General features: G+C 42.2%; 1 protein-coding gene across 2 annotated transcripts in view; it reads left to right on the plus strand.

Annotated features, from left to right (window-relative positions):
- Positions 1-2,540: 2,540 nt before the first annotated feature.
- The window catches only part of ELMOD1 (ELMO domain containing 1), a 45,674-nt gene continuing 35,560 nt past the window's right edge, over positions 2,541-12,654 (plus strand). For both annotated transcript variants that reach the window (XM_021529368.3, XM_021529367.3), the window contains exon 1: positions 2,541-2,656. The gene's annotated coding sequence lies outside the window, so the exon portion shown is untranslated. The remainder of the gene's footprint in view (positions 2,657-12,654) is intronic.

Consider the following 12,654-nt stretch of genomic DNA (forward strand, 5'->3'; position numbering starts at 1 on the left):
TTTCTGCTAGCTCTGTATTGTCACAAATGAAAAATGCTACTTGTTAAAAGGAAAAAATAATACCTAAAACCATAAACTAAAATATAACTTCTTATGAAACATTTATTAATGTTTGGGTGGCACATTGTCTGAGAAGAGTGCTGGGTGATGCTAGGTAGGTTCTTCACAAGGACACAGCACATGTCCTTGTTATCAATTTTGTCTTTATCAGTAATTTCTGTTACAGCAAGAGCGTCTAAAATAATAAGGAGCTTGAGCTTTTTATTTTTCACTAATATCTGAGCAAGGTATGTTGCTATCTGGTTTTTCTGCTGCTTCTGTCACCTTCTTTCCAATGCTAAATTAATCATGCAGATGACCTTGCTGTTTTATTAAGCACAGCAGGCTGTATGAGCTATTGCTGGAAAAGCGTGACATTGCTCAACTAGTGGGGTCCTACATCTATATTTTTCTAATATGATTTCACTGCCACTTCTAAGTACAGGCTATATTTCTGCTGTCATGCACAGTTTCTTTCATTTGCCATCAATTAGAAATAATTATGCTGTTAAAAGGAAAGCACATCATAACTGCTTATAAACAGAAGAATTTTTTATAATATGCTGGTTTGCCTCAACTTTCCATGAAACAACAATTCTGAAAACAGGAGTCATAGTAACCTGAGTAGCTTCCATACCAACATATTGAGTGAATTGGTACATCTAACTGAAATTTGACAACAAGGGTCTCAAAAAAAAATCCAGGCAAGTCTGAAATGGTGCTGCATGACTACAGTACAGATATGTACCACTGCGTAATTCCAGAGCATGGACAGAAGGCCATCTGGAAACTCCAAACATGTTGGTCTGATCCCCTAAATTTGCCACAACAGTAAGGGAACAAGGCAATAAGGCTTTCTAGCTCACATTTTGAATTCCTTAATATTTGTGAACAAGACCGTGCCATCTGGGGAAGGCTACTTCTGTAGCAAGGATCTGGCTTTTCATGCTTACAATTCATCTTTCATAATACGAATGAATTGTCTTAAAAATCTCTGTTTCTAGATTTATTTTGGGAAGCATAACCAATCTCTGCTCCTGAAGCCCCTGAAAACTCCCCCAATTTAGAGTTTATTCTGTTCAGATATCTACAGACCTGCAGTGGCTCTGCTGGCCTAGTGCAAAAGAAGTTTCTGACAGACACAGGGTCTAAGAGCAAGGATCTAATATGTTGGAGGTGGACATCATTGCAATACTAGTAACTAGAAACACTGCCCAGGAGAAAGAACTACTTTTCTAGTTCATTGATGCATGGAATTAAGCTTGAAAGATTACTTCAACGTGCAAAGCATGATGCAAGTAAGAGATGAGGTGGTAAAGCTGTAGTCTGATACCGACCCTTGAGTTGTTCCATTGAGCATCAGACCTCATTTGCTGATGGACCACACCGCTGATCTGGAGGCTGCTGGGACCTCCTCCCTCCCTGCCACTTGATCAGCTCTGCAGAACACGGCACCTGCCAGCCAGGTGCACCAGGCATGCTGGTGACAGGTGGAAGATGGACTGCATAGCTGTAGCTAGGAGGAGAATTAAATATCAGTCTGCTTTGCCTTAGGACATGAACAGTGTTTCCTAGTTGTTAAATGTTAAACACAACAGCCCGAGTGTTTTCACTGTACTTCTTAAATGTGACAGTTGATTATGGGATCAAAATGACTGAAAAGGGAGATTCAGAGGAAATTAAACCATGTCCCTGAAACAGGCATGCTGAAAGCTATTTTCAAATTAGGCATAGAGAAAAATAGGTTAATTAGCATTTTCAAAGGACTTCTGAAACATGAGACTGTTGTCTAAAATTGGGATGCCAGTGTGGCCTGACAGTCTGCTTACAGCTTCAAAGGAACATCTGGACAGATGCATGCAGCAATAAGGGTAAATGAAACATAGACTACTTGCCTACTGGCAGTAGATACTGAACTGGGCAACTTTAAATTATTCTGAGGATGCTGCAGACAACAGTTGTAATTCTCCTAGAGGGGAGCGCCATATAAATAGTATGACATGCCTATGATCCCAATTAGCTGACTTGAAACTTTGAAGATCAAAAGCCTTCTGGATATACTGCTGAGGGAGAAAGGACACTGCTTGACAGGTCGGTGGGAAGGATTTGGAGGAAGGATACTGGCTTGCTGAGTACTACCCCAGCTGGCCGGGACCTTAACACCTTGGAGATGTTCCCCGCCTTCCCGTGGGACCTTAACCGCACCACTGTGGCTGGACTCCGTGAGCGCAGACAGGTATCGCCTTTCCTTGGCAAGCGCGGGGAGAAAGAGGTGGGAGGCAGGTCTCGAGGTCCCGGGATGAGAGGGGCATCCTGCGCTGGGGCCGGGCCGGGCGGCGCGCAGGGAGCGCCCACGCGCGCGTTGGCTCCCGCGGCTCCCCGGCCCCTTTCCCTCCCCGCGGGGCGGGCTCGGGCCCCGCCGCAGCCTCCCCCCGCGCTCGCCGGTAGGCGGCACCGCCGCCCGCCTTCCTCCGCCGCCTCCTCCTCACCTTCGCCAGGCGCCGCGCCGGGTGACCCAGATCGCGTCGGCGGCGGCAGCTCCGCGTCCCTCCCGGCGAGGAAGGACGGCTCGGGACGGCGGCTGCGCTGCGCCGCGGGCATGGAGCGGCGCGGAGCGGTGAGTGCGCGGCGGCGGCGGGCCCCGGCGGCGGCCCCGCGGGTCGCTTAGCGACGGGAGGCGGCTCCGGGCATCGCACCGCAGCTCCCTGCACCGCTTCCCTCCCCCGTTCACCGCCCGGCGGTGGGAGAGAAGTTTTGCCCCTCTGAATGCGGGACGCTTTGCGGAAAGACCTTGCGGCGTAAGGAAATTTGCAGGCGCTGAGTGGTTTGCGCATTTGGGGTATTTGTAGTTGATTTTTTAAAATTTTTTATTTAATTTTTATTTTTTTCTAATGGCCCCATCCTTTATAACTGTACGGGAGGAGGCTGGCACTGGGCGGCCGCCAGGCGCGCGGCTCTGCGGCTCCGCAGTGGCTGCGCGCCCTGCCTTGCCCCGCAGCCCGCCCTGCGCGGGGCCGCTGGCTTGGCTTGCCCCTCTGCACCTGCCCTGGGCTCTGTGCACCGCACTCACACCAACGTGTGCACATGATAATGACGACTTCTATTTCCCATGGCACTCTCTTCTTCCCCGTCTCCCCTTCATCCCCCCACATGGTCATTGTGTATTGAAGTTCACTTGCTCCGAGTTTATTCCAGGATTGATGTCTTTGATGTTCCCCTTTGTCCTCACCGTTTCTGCTTTTCTTACAATTTCCTTTAAAATAGCTAAAAGAGGATAGCGAAAGTGTTTGTCAGAATGGGGGCGGTGGGGGAGAGGGAAGAACAACACCTTTGTCCCAATTCAGTCAACTCAACAGTAAGATAAGCTGAATTTTTTTTTTTTTTTTTTTTTTTTTTTTGTGACAAAGGCATTTGAAACAAAGAAGCCATTTTAGAAACTGACAGAAATTTATTTTGTAGCTTGCATGTTTAGCATGTTAGTCAATCCAGGTTTTCATTCCTTTTTCTTCTGTTCCCCCCCGCCCCCCTCCTGCACTCCCCATTATTCTAATTTATCCTAAAATGAAATAGAATAGAAAAAATAGCATCTCTAAAATCCTGCATCATCCTTGTGCTCTTCAATAAGCTTACTGATTGCCTTCTGTTCCAAACGTTTCATTGCACATTTTTAAAGAATGTTATTTTGTACTCTTAGATCAATGAATAGTTGAATCAGTTGAGTGTGATAAGAACATCTCATCTCCTCAGGAACAGAACAGCAAATGCTTCATTATGTGTAGTAATTTGGTAGGTGTTACATACTTATATCTATTTAGCAAAATGCAGGTTCGGATGAGACTTACTGATTCTTAGAAGAACCTGCTTTTCTCTGACTGTCTTTAAAAATGTGGGCCACTGTGTTGCCAAGCTGAACAGGTGGAGTTGCATCTAGAAATATCCTTTGACTTGTTCAGTTCTCATAATCTGCATACCATTTTAAGCACTATTTCAACTGAAACTAATGCAAAACTACATTGCTGTAGCAAATGACTTATCATCAAGGCTAATAGGAGCTTGGAGACAGGAAGCCTATGATTTTTAAGGATGAAATCATGTGACAACATCAGATGCTGTATGTATCACTCTAAACAGAAAATGGGCAGAAGATGGTTCCAGGAAAGCAGCAAACAATGGGAAAATCAGCAATGGAATGCATTGATTAACTTTCCTACTGGTTCACTGATACACATGTTCTGCTAGTGTAAAAACCTGCTATGGCTGAGCACATAAGCACAGTGTCTATGAATCCTTAGCCTGCTCAGGCCTTTATTAACCATGGGAGAGCATCATATTAGCTTCACTGGCATGTGTGAACCCAAGAATTTCCTGTGATCAAACATCTTCCTGTTGCTCTTGACAGGGAATTGCAGGCCCCTGAACTAAGCTATACTTCAGTGGTAAACTTTTGGGCTATGTTGCATTAAGTGATTATTTGGTTATCTATTATCTTCCCTGCACAAACAGACTTGCTGGTGGCTGCAGGGAAAATGCTGTTGCACAAATGCTGGCATATGTAGGGCTCCAGACTGCTCCTAGTATTTAAACAATCTTGTCTTTTAAAGTTAAGCTGTGATCAGCTATAAACCAATTTAAACAAAAATTATGTTCAGCTGTACATTCAGGGCATTATAACTATACAGAGCCAAGCAAGCTTTATTTTTCCCAAGGGGTCACTTGAAGTGTTAGCAGAAAATTGCAAGAATAACAAGCTTGAGTTGCCTGGAGATCAAATCTTGTTGGATTTAATGCTCTCCAGCTCATAAGACTACATTTTATTTTTTTTTATTAACATCTGCTCAGCTTTCTTGATTGGAAATCTTCTTTCATTTGACATTCCTTTTAAATCCTTTGCTTGGTAATGCAGGCCAAAGGACTGCATGAAATACATTACTCTTTGAATACAAGCTTTGGGAAAGAGGACTGAGAAGTAAGCTCTAGAGGAGAGCTTACTGGAATACTGAGAAGGAAACCAGGTGGTGAGATTCCAAACACACAAGAAAGATAAAGTATGGAAAAAGAAAATGAAAGATGAGACTGATGTAAAGAGATGTGAAGAATGTTTGTGGTCATGCAGGACTGTGGCTATGGTTCAGGCTTAGTATCTTCAGCAACCATCTAACACGATAGAGGCTCAGCCACCTAACTGAGCTCGAGTGCTGAGCTGTGCTGTACTATAAGATTTGCCAAGCCTGAGCTGGAGGTGGAAATTTTGCTTTTTCCTGCCAGGCAGTGGAAAAGGAAGTATGACAGCAGAAGCTGTGGGAGCAGCTGCCCGAGTCACTACTTAGTGGTACGTGGGACTGCGTGAGCACTCCTTTTCAAGGCAAAGCAGGCATTTTGGTGACAAACTGACCTGTCTGACTTGCCTTGAGATACATTATGGGTATCTTTACACTAGTGATTTGGCTTGCATCCGGCTTAAGTCTCTGACACATCCTCCAAAGACCTTCTCCGGTTGCCTTGCAGTGGTTCAGGTCTCAGGGCAGTCTGGCTGCAAGAGACCTGAACTCTCCCATTGAAACTACACCAGGACTTCTGCTTTGGGAACGTTCCCATTTAGTTACTGAGCCTTTCATGAAAGATACTGGTTTCTTGAAAGTACCTCCTAGCTGCAGTCTAGTGATCAATTCTCATCCACTTTAGCATTAAACCAATGAAGACCCTCACACCAACTTCATCAGCCTCAAGTGTTTCTGGCAGTTTGTTCTGGAGTGTAGTATCCTGCTCCTCTGCAAAATGAGAGCAAACACTTCTCAGCTTTCCGTTACAGCTGAGAGGCCCTTCAAGAAGATAGTTTCTAGTTCTCCCAGTAGTTAAAGTACCTGAGTGAAATAGAGAAATTTGGCAGTGTTTTTACCTCGTCTTAATCTGTCTACAGATCTGCAGGCTGAGCACTCCATTCTAGTTCAGACAGATACAGCCACAGACGTCAAAAGGAGCCTGGGGAACAGGAGAAATATAGGAGCTACAAAGACTGGATTTGAAAACAATTGACAATATGAGCAGGTGAAATTGCAACTTGTTAGAGCAAAGTTAGGAGGTTCAGTTGTGGTCCTCAGGACTATGTCTATAGGAAACTGTGTACCTGTGAGTTCTTCCCTCTCTGTTGGGAAATTACTTCACAGGCAGTTTTAGTCTAAATACAGATTTCTACACTAAGGTTTTTCAAGCAAGTCTCCTAGCTTTTGTTCTTCACCTTTCTTTGTGGACTACTCTTGGGGCACCTGAGAATAAATAGGTGAAAATGTTTTTGGAGCACTCCAACTGCAAGCTGATATTCAGTCCCAGGGACCCGGTTGGAGCTACTCCAGCATCTGTATAGGGTGTTTTGTTTAAAAACAAACGGCCTTCCCCCATCCTGTGCAGTTTCAATTTCAAGTGCTTGGCAGCAGCATTTCTGTTGGTCTGTGCTCTGCACTGATGTAGCTGTAGCTTCTGTAGTAGCTATGTATTTTGCTTTTCCAGAGAAGGATTCTCTGGTAAATTAAGGGACAAGACCAAACCCAAAATAATTAGTTATACAAAGTCCTGTCTCCACATCTCTCTGTATCATCCTTGTAGCTTGGCCATGGTTAACCAATGTTTCTGATGGTGCATAAGAAGGAAAGGCAGTTTCTGCAAAGAAGGTTTGTTTAGGGCTGTGTACAGCTGGCTATCAATTTCACAGACATAGGAGTTATTCCTTAATATATATATACCATCTGCCATTTAAGCTCCTATTGTATGCCTGTGCCTGTGCCTGTATCTGCCAAAAGTGAATCAGTAAGTTTCCTAGGACCCCAGAACTGATACTATTATACTTGCTCAACTGAGCAAGGGCTCCTGTGGCTAGTTACACATTGCACTAATGATGAAAAGAAGTTTTCTAATTATGTTTATTTTTTTTTATTTTTTAGTAGTCCTATTCATTAATTTGAAAAATAGAATTAAATCTGTACCTTCCATTATCTTCCAGAATGACTTAGATGTTGAGATTTGTCCATGGCATAGCAACTATTTGTTACTACACTGATAATACTTGCACAGTCATGTGGGTGTGTAGGTGATAAAAATTGGGCCCCTTAGTATAAAGCTGTCCTGTGGTCATGGAAACTACAGTCCTCTTCTGGTAGGCAGTTATAAGAGCAAGTCTCTTACTCCTTCTCCCACTCTGCTCTCACAAAGCCATATCCATATCAACATTGGCTTGGATGTGTGCCATCAAGCAGGTTGTTCCTCTGAAACATTAAAATCAATGTGGGGTTTGTTAATTTTGGGCTTGCAAGGCCCTCACGCTGTCAGTGTTAAAGCAGCCTGAGGAGAACAGATGGGTTGAAGGAGGAAAAAGGAGTTCTTGCTGAACTGAGTGAGGAAGGGAAAGAAATGGTGGTGCTCCCAGAAGATGACATGGAAAACAGAACATACCATAAGCACAGATTAGGAAAAGGCCACACAACCTACTCCCCAGGTTTTCAAGTAGGACTTACAGCAATATCTCCAATGGTCTGAGATAGTCATGTTCTTCTTTGAACCTTGTTTGTCCTGACCAACATGTGCTATGTTGTAGAGGGTAAGATAAGTTCATGCTCCTGAACTATTATGGGTGTATCTGCTGCAAGGGTTCTGGAAACTTGTTTAATGTATTTCTTCTATCACTTTACACTTAGTAGGTTGAGAGTAAGGCTATAAGAAATAAAAGTATACCCACTTTTCTAAGAAAAAAGAGACACTGAAGGAAGATTTTCAGTGTTGTGTGTTTCAGTGTTAAGTTAAATTTTCAGTGTATTAAGAATAAATGCTTTATGACAATACTGTCAATCATCCTGTCCTAGTCTGTTGGCTCCACTTTGTTCCTCTTCCCCCTCAGTAATGTTGCAGGAACAGTATTCAATGATCTTCAGGCTTTTTTCTTCTTTTTTCTTCCCCACGTGGTCTTCTCCTCTCTTTCCATTTTTCTCCTAACAAATCTTTGCCAGCATTCTTTTCTGTCAGAGAGTGGGCACCCAAAGAAAGTAAAAGTCTGGTTGAACTAAGCAGGAAGCAGCAGACAGAAGTAGAGCACCACAGTACCTTGCACTTCCCTTGTCACTCACTATTTTCCTTCTTGGTTGAGAAAATACATTTTGTGCAATTACCACATAAGAATGATTCCTATGCCATGCTTGAAAGTCTTGCTTAAGAGCTGGTGTAAATTCATTGACCTTCAAACCATTCTTTCCATCTTCACCTTTTGCAGATCTTTAATGCCTTTTCCGCTTACTGTGTCATGTCAGTGTGGTGTTTGTGTTGATTTATCCCTCTTTTTTATGAATGTCTCTGTCTCCAAACTCCATTATAACTTTCTTTCTTCACTGCTTACAGTGTTTGATTTTTATGCTACTTGGAGGTACCTTAAGCTACAGAAAGGTGAAGGAAGGGAGTCTTAGTGTGGTCATTTTTACAGTTGTTTACAGCTCTTGTTAATAGAAATAAAAATTTGGTAAGACACTTGTGACTCTTCCAAGTAGAGCTGATAGGCTGGTACATAGGCCTGTTTGGACAACAGATTGGATAGATTCCCTGGAGTGATATATAGATATAGATAGATAGATAGATAGGTAGATAGATAGATAGATAGATAGATAGATAGATAGATAGATAGATAGATAGATAGATATTTTTGTGCCTGTGAGTGTTTCCATTCAAAAATTTTCCCTAAGTAAGGGCTTAAACATGGTTCAACCAAAGCATAAAGTTTGCAATACATATTAGAGAAACTTTAGAAAATAGTTTCTAGTTTCTGTTATAAAAGAGATGATTTCTTCCACTTCTCCTCACTTCAGATATTGGTAAAACCAGAGCAATCTAACCTGTACTTGTCCTTCTGGGCAGCAAATGCATAACCAGAGCTTCCTACAAGGTCATGTACTTGGAGTTGTCCTGATTTCCTACCTCCTGGGATGCAGAACATCTCACTGAGCAGCAATCAGGAGAATAAATTGTAGGCCATGAAGTTTGCAAAATAACTGCAGTGGGATTTTAGATCCTCCTGTCTGGTGAATAATTTTTTTCCTCTTTTACTGTGGTCCCCCTGCAGGATTGCAGGCAGCAAACAGCTGGTGCATAACACTTATTATAGGATGCTTATGGTTTCACAAGTGTGGTGCTTCATGACATCATCTAACTGGCTGACTGCAAGGGACATCATCATTCTTGAATCCTGTTGTAGTGAAATTGCAGAAGGAAATGCAGAAACTCTCATGGATCCTACTTGCTCTACTCTTGCATGTCTGTCAGAGCTCTGTGTAAAAGTTGCCACTTCCATACCAAAGTAATCTGGTGAAATAATAGGAAAATGGCACCACATGGAACAATTTTCTGCTAGATCAGTATGAATTGTGTCTGATCTTCACCAGATTCTTGGATAAATAAATTAATTTCTTCTCCTCTAGCTCAAAAGCTGAGTTTGGCTTTTGTCCTGACACCTCTGGTGTCCTTGTCCTAATGTTTTTTGGGGGGAATGGTCATTTAACAAACTAAATCTCAGTTCTTAGTTTTACATGCTTTCAGGCCAATAGTTGGGGTAAGGTTGTATTAATCTGATGACTGAGTTAACTCTGCTTGATCCAAGAAAATATAACAGATGTTAGAAAAGTGGGAGCATGGATAGAATAAGAATTTCTGGTATAAATCTATTCACATTGCAGGTCTGTATATAGCCTGTTGATAGGATGATGTTTCTTCCCCACAAACTACTGTTTGCTAGGAATTAATAAGGCTCTAAAGAAAATCTAGACTTCTGTTAATTTTGGTGGCAAGGGAATACTTCATCCTTGCATTTTAACTTGTACTCTCCACTCATCTCTGAGCAATGGAGTGGAAACCAGGAAAGGAGGGAGAGCAAAAGCACATCAGTCATTCACATTTAGAAATAGTAATTTTGGGGTTTTTTCCCTGAAACGTCTGCAGTAATTAGTCTGGGAGGTAGCCAGGCAGCTTCTTTGGATTTTATGTATCTAGCCTTGTAGGAATTATTCTAAACTTGAAGGATTTTTGCTACTAAGTGTGATGTTTTATTTAGAGCACACTTCCTTGCAATATAAGCTGTCATACAGTGTGTCTGGCAACAGAGCAAGTTGGCCAGAAACATTCCACTGCAAACCATGTGAATACATGTGAGCCACCCAGATGAAGCTGCTGTTCTCCTGGGTGAACTCCTCAGTGGTCAAGTGAAAGTTCATGAGAAGTGACTAAAAATTACTCCTTATTATAATGAATGAAGGAGGCGGGGTGGAAGAAGTTGCTATGCATTGAAGACTGTTTTCAAGCATGAAAACTCCATTTTAAGGTGATATGTCATTTATTCGTGCCCTTCTGGATAAAATTCCGTTTCCTCCATATGTAAAGTGAGCTTGTTAAGGATGGACACACTGTAGACAGAGACAAGACAAGACAATACTTTAATTCCTGTTGAATTTAGGCATCTGATTATATTTCTAGAAGTTTATGGTATTCTGGGTTGTGGAGAGCTTCCTCTATTTTTACCTTTGTATTTATTATTAGAAATAGACTTATTAGAAATAGAATTATTAGTATCCAGCAAAATCTTCACAAGTGACATGAAGTGGTTTCATATAGTTTTGTCTTTCCATCTTTCAACATTGTAGTAGAGCAGAGCTAATAGAAATTGGAAAAAGTAGATTATTGTCACAGTTCTGCATGCATAATGCATCTGTATGCATGAACATTTCCTTTGTTGGATTTCTGGGATTTAGTTTGCGTTGAACAGTCAGGTAGAGAACCCCAGCCTTTTTCTTTTAAAGGGCAGAGATCTACAATGAAAGGTGGAGATGCTTCTATAGTGTTGAGTTCTGCTTTGATGTTACCTTCATCAAAATGTGGGTTGTCACTGAGCCAAAATCTGCAGAGGAATTACAGCAGGTAGGCTGAATTCAGTGGTGTTAGAGGTAACTTGCCATGTGAGATGTGACAAGCAAGTTCTCTTGAATCCAAACACAATCCTACATGACTGTTTCTTACAAGAACTTTAAGACCCTCTTGATCCTTCCTTATATTTGTAATGCTTTGAAGAGGCAGTAATGGACTGAAATGCTAAGTTAGAACTACAGAATTAGAGGTTTTCAAAGCACTCTTCTGTAGCTTGAGAGAAGCTGAGGGTTTTGTGCCCTCTGATTCCCCAATTCTGTTGTGATTTTAACCTTTTATACAGGCCTCTTTTTCTTTTTATTGCTTAATTGTGTGGTTTGTGCTTATGCTCACAGGACTAAAATTCAGTTAAATTTTACTTCATATCTAGCTTTGCCCTCACTCTCCTAGTGAAATACATAAATGTAAAATGTCAATGTGTGATGGAGATTAGAAGTGAAAAAAATTTTATTACCTGTGACAGTGTGACTGAAGTCAAGTCTTGCTTATTAGGGTCATCAGTCAAGTGTGACATTTTGTTTCAAGATTTTCCTCTAAAGAATGCTTGACATTGAATACAGCCTGATCTTGGGCACATGACAACGAAAATACCCTTCTGTACTGAGATGGGGAACTAAGCTCACACAAAACAGGCATCCACTTCTGATCTCTAAGGTGAGTCCTGCCAGTGGCAGAATCCATTGGAGGCAGTCAAGGCCATTTCTGAGCCAATATAAAACTTTTGAACTGCATGGAACAGGTGACCTGTTCTTGAGAGCTTTTCTAGCTATGGAGCCATTTCCCAGGATGTCCTCTGAGTTGGAGAGGTCTGAGCAGCGTTGTTGCTATAACATTCAAAGACCTATGAATGATTATACTGTAATTGAGATGAAGATCCTCTGGTTTTACTAGTTTGTTTAATATACTTGAAGTGATTTTTATGCCACCTTTGGGCATGAATGCAAGATAAAAGATGCAAGTAGGTATGTGTCTATTCCATGGGATAACTGGATAAACAATGCTTGCTTAGAATTAGAATGGCTTTCCAAACTGGGGTCCTAGAGTTGTTGGGGTTTTATTTGTATTTGGGCTTTTTGAATGTTGTGTGTTTGTCGTTGGCATGACGCTTGTAGACTCTCATTCTTGAATTGTAGGACCATAATATGACTTGTTTATGGTCAAATTTCATGGTGGAGGCTTTTGGTGGTAGTGGTGGGGAGAGATGAGAGAGGGAATGATTTTGTTTCATCCTAAAGGTAAGCTTGTTTCTTGGGAAACATTGCAAATTATATTGAGAAGTGGGTAGGTTTTAAACTGATAAAATAGCAGGCACTTGGGCATCCTATCAGTTGTATCTCTATAGCACTGTAGTATTAAGAGTATTTGGGTATAACACAGGATATTTGAGATCACCCTGTGAGAGTGACTGTGGGGGGAGCAGAGAATCAAAGGCTGGAAGAGACCTCAGACCATCTCCAGCCCGACCTCTTGCCCATAGCAGGGTCAGCTTTGAGGTCAGGCTTCTAAGGGCTTATTTGGTTGGGGCTTGAAACCTCAAACTGTCTCTGAGCAACCTGTGCCACTGCCTGACTGTCCTCTTGGGAAAAAAATGTTGCCTTGTATCCAGGCTGAACTTCTCTTGTTTAAGTTTTTGCCGGTTGTTTTTCCCCTTCCTGTCCTGCACTGCTGTAA

Source organism: Lonchura striata, chromosome 2 (assembly GCF_046129695.1).
Source record: "Lonchura striata isolate bLonStr1 chromosome 2, bLonStr1.mat, whole genome shotgun sequence".
Lineage (NCBI taxonomy): Eukaryota > Metazoa > Chordata > Aves > Passeriformes > Estrildidae > Lonchura > Lonchura striata.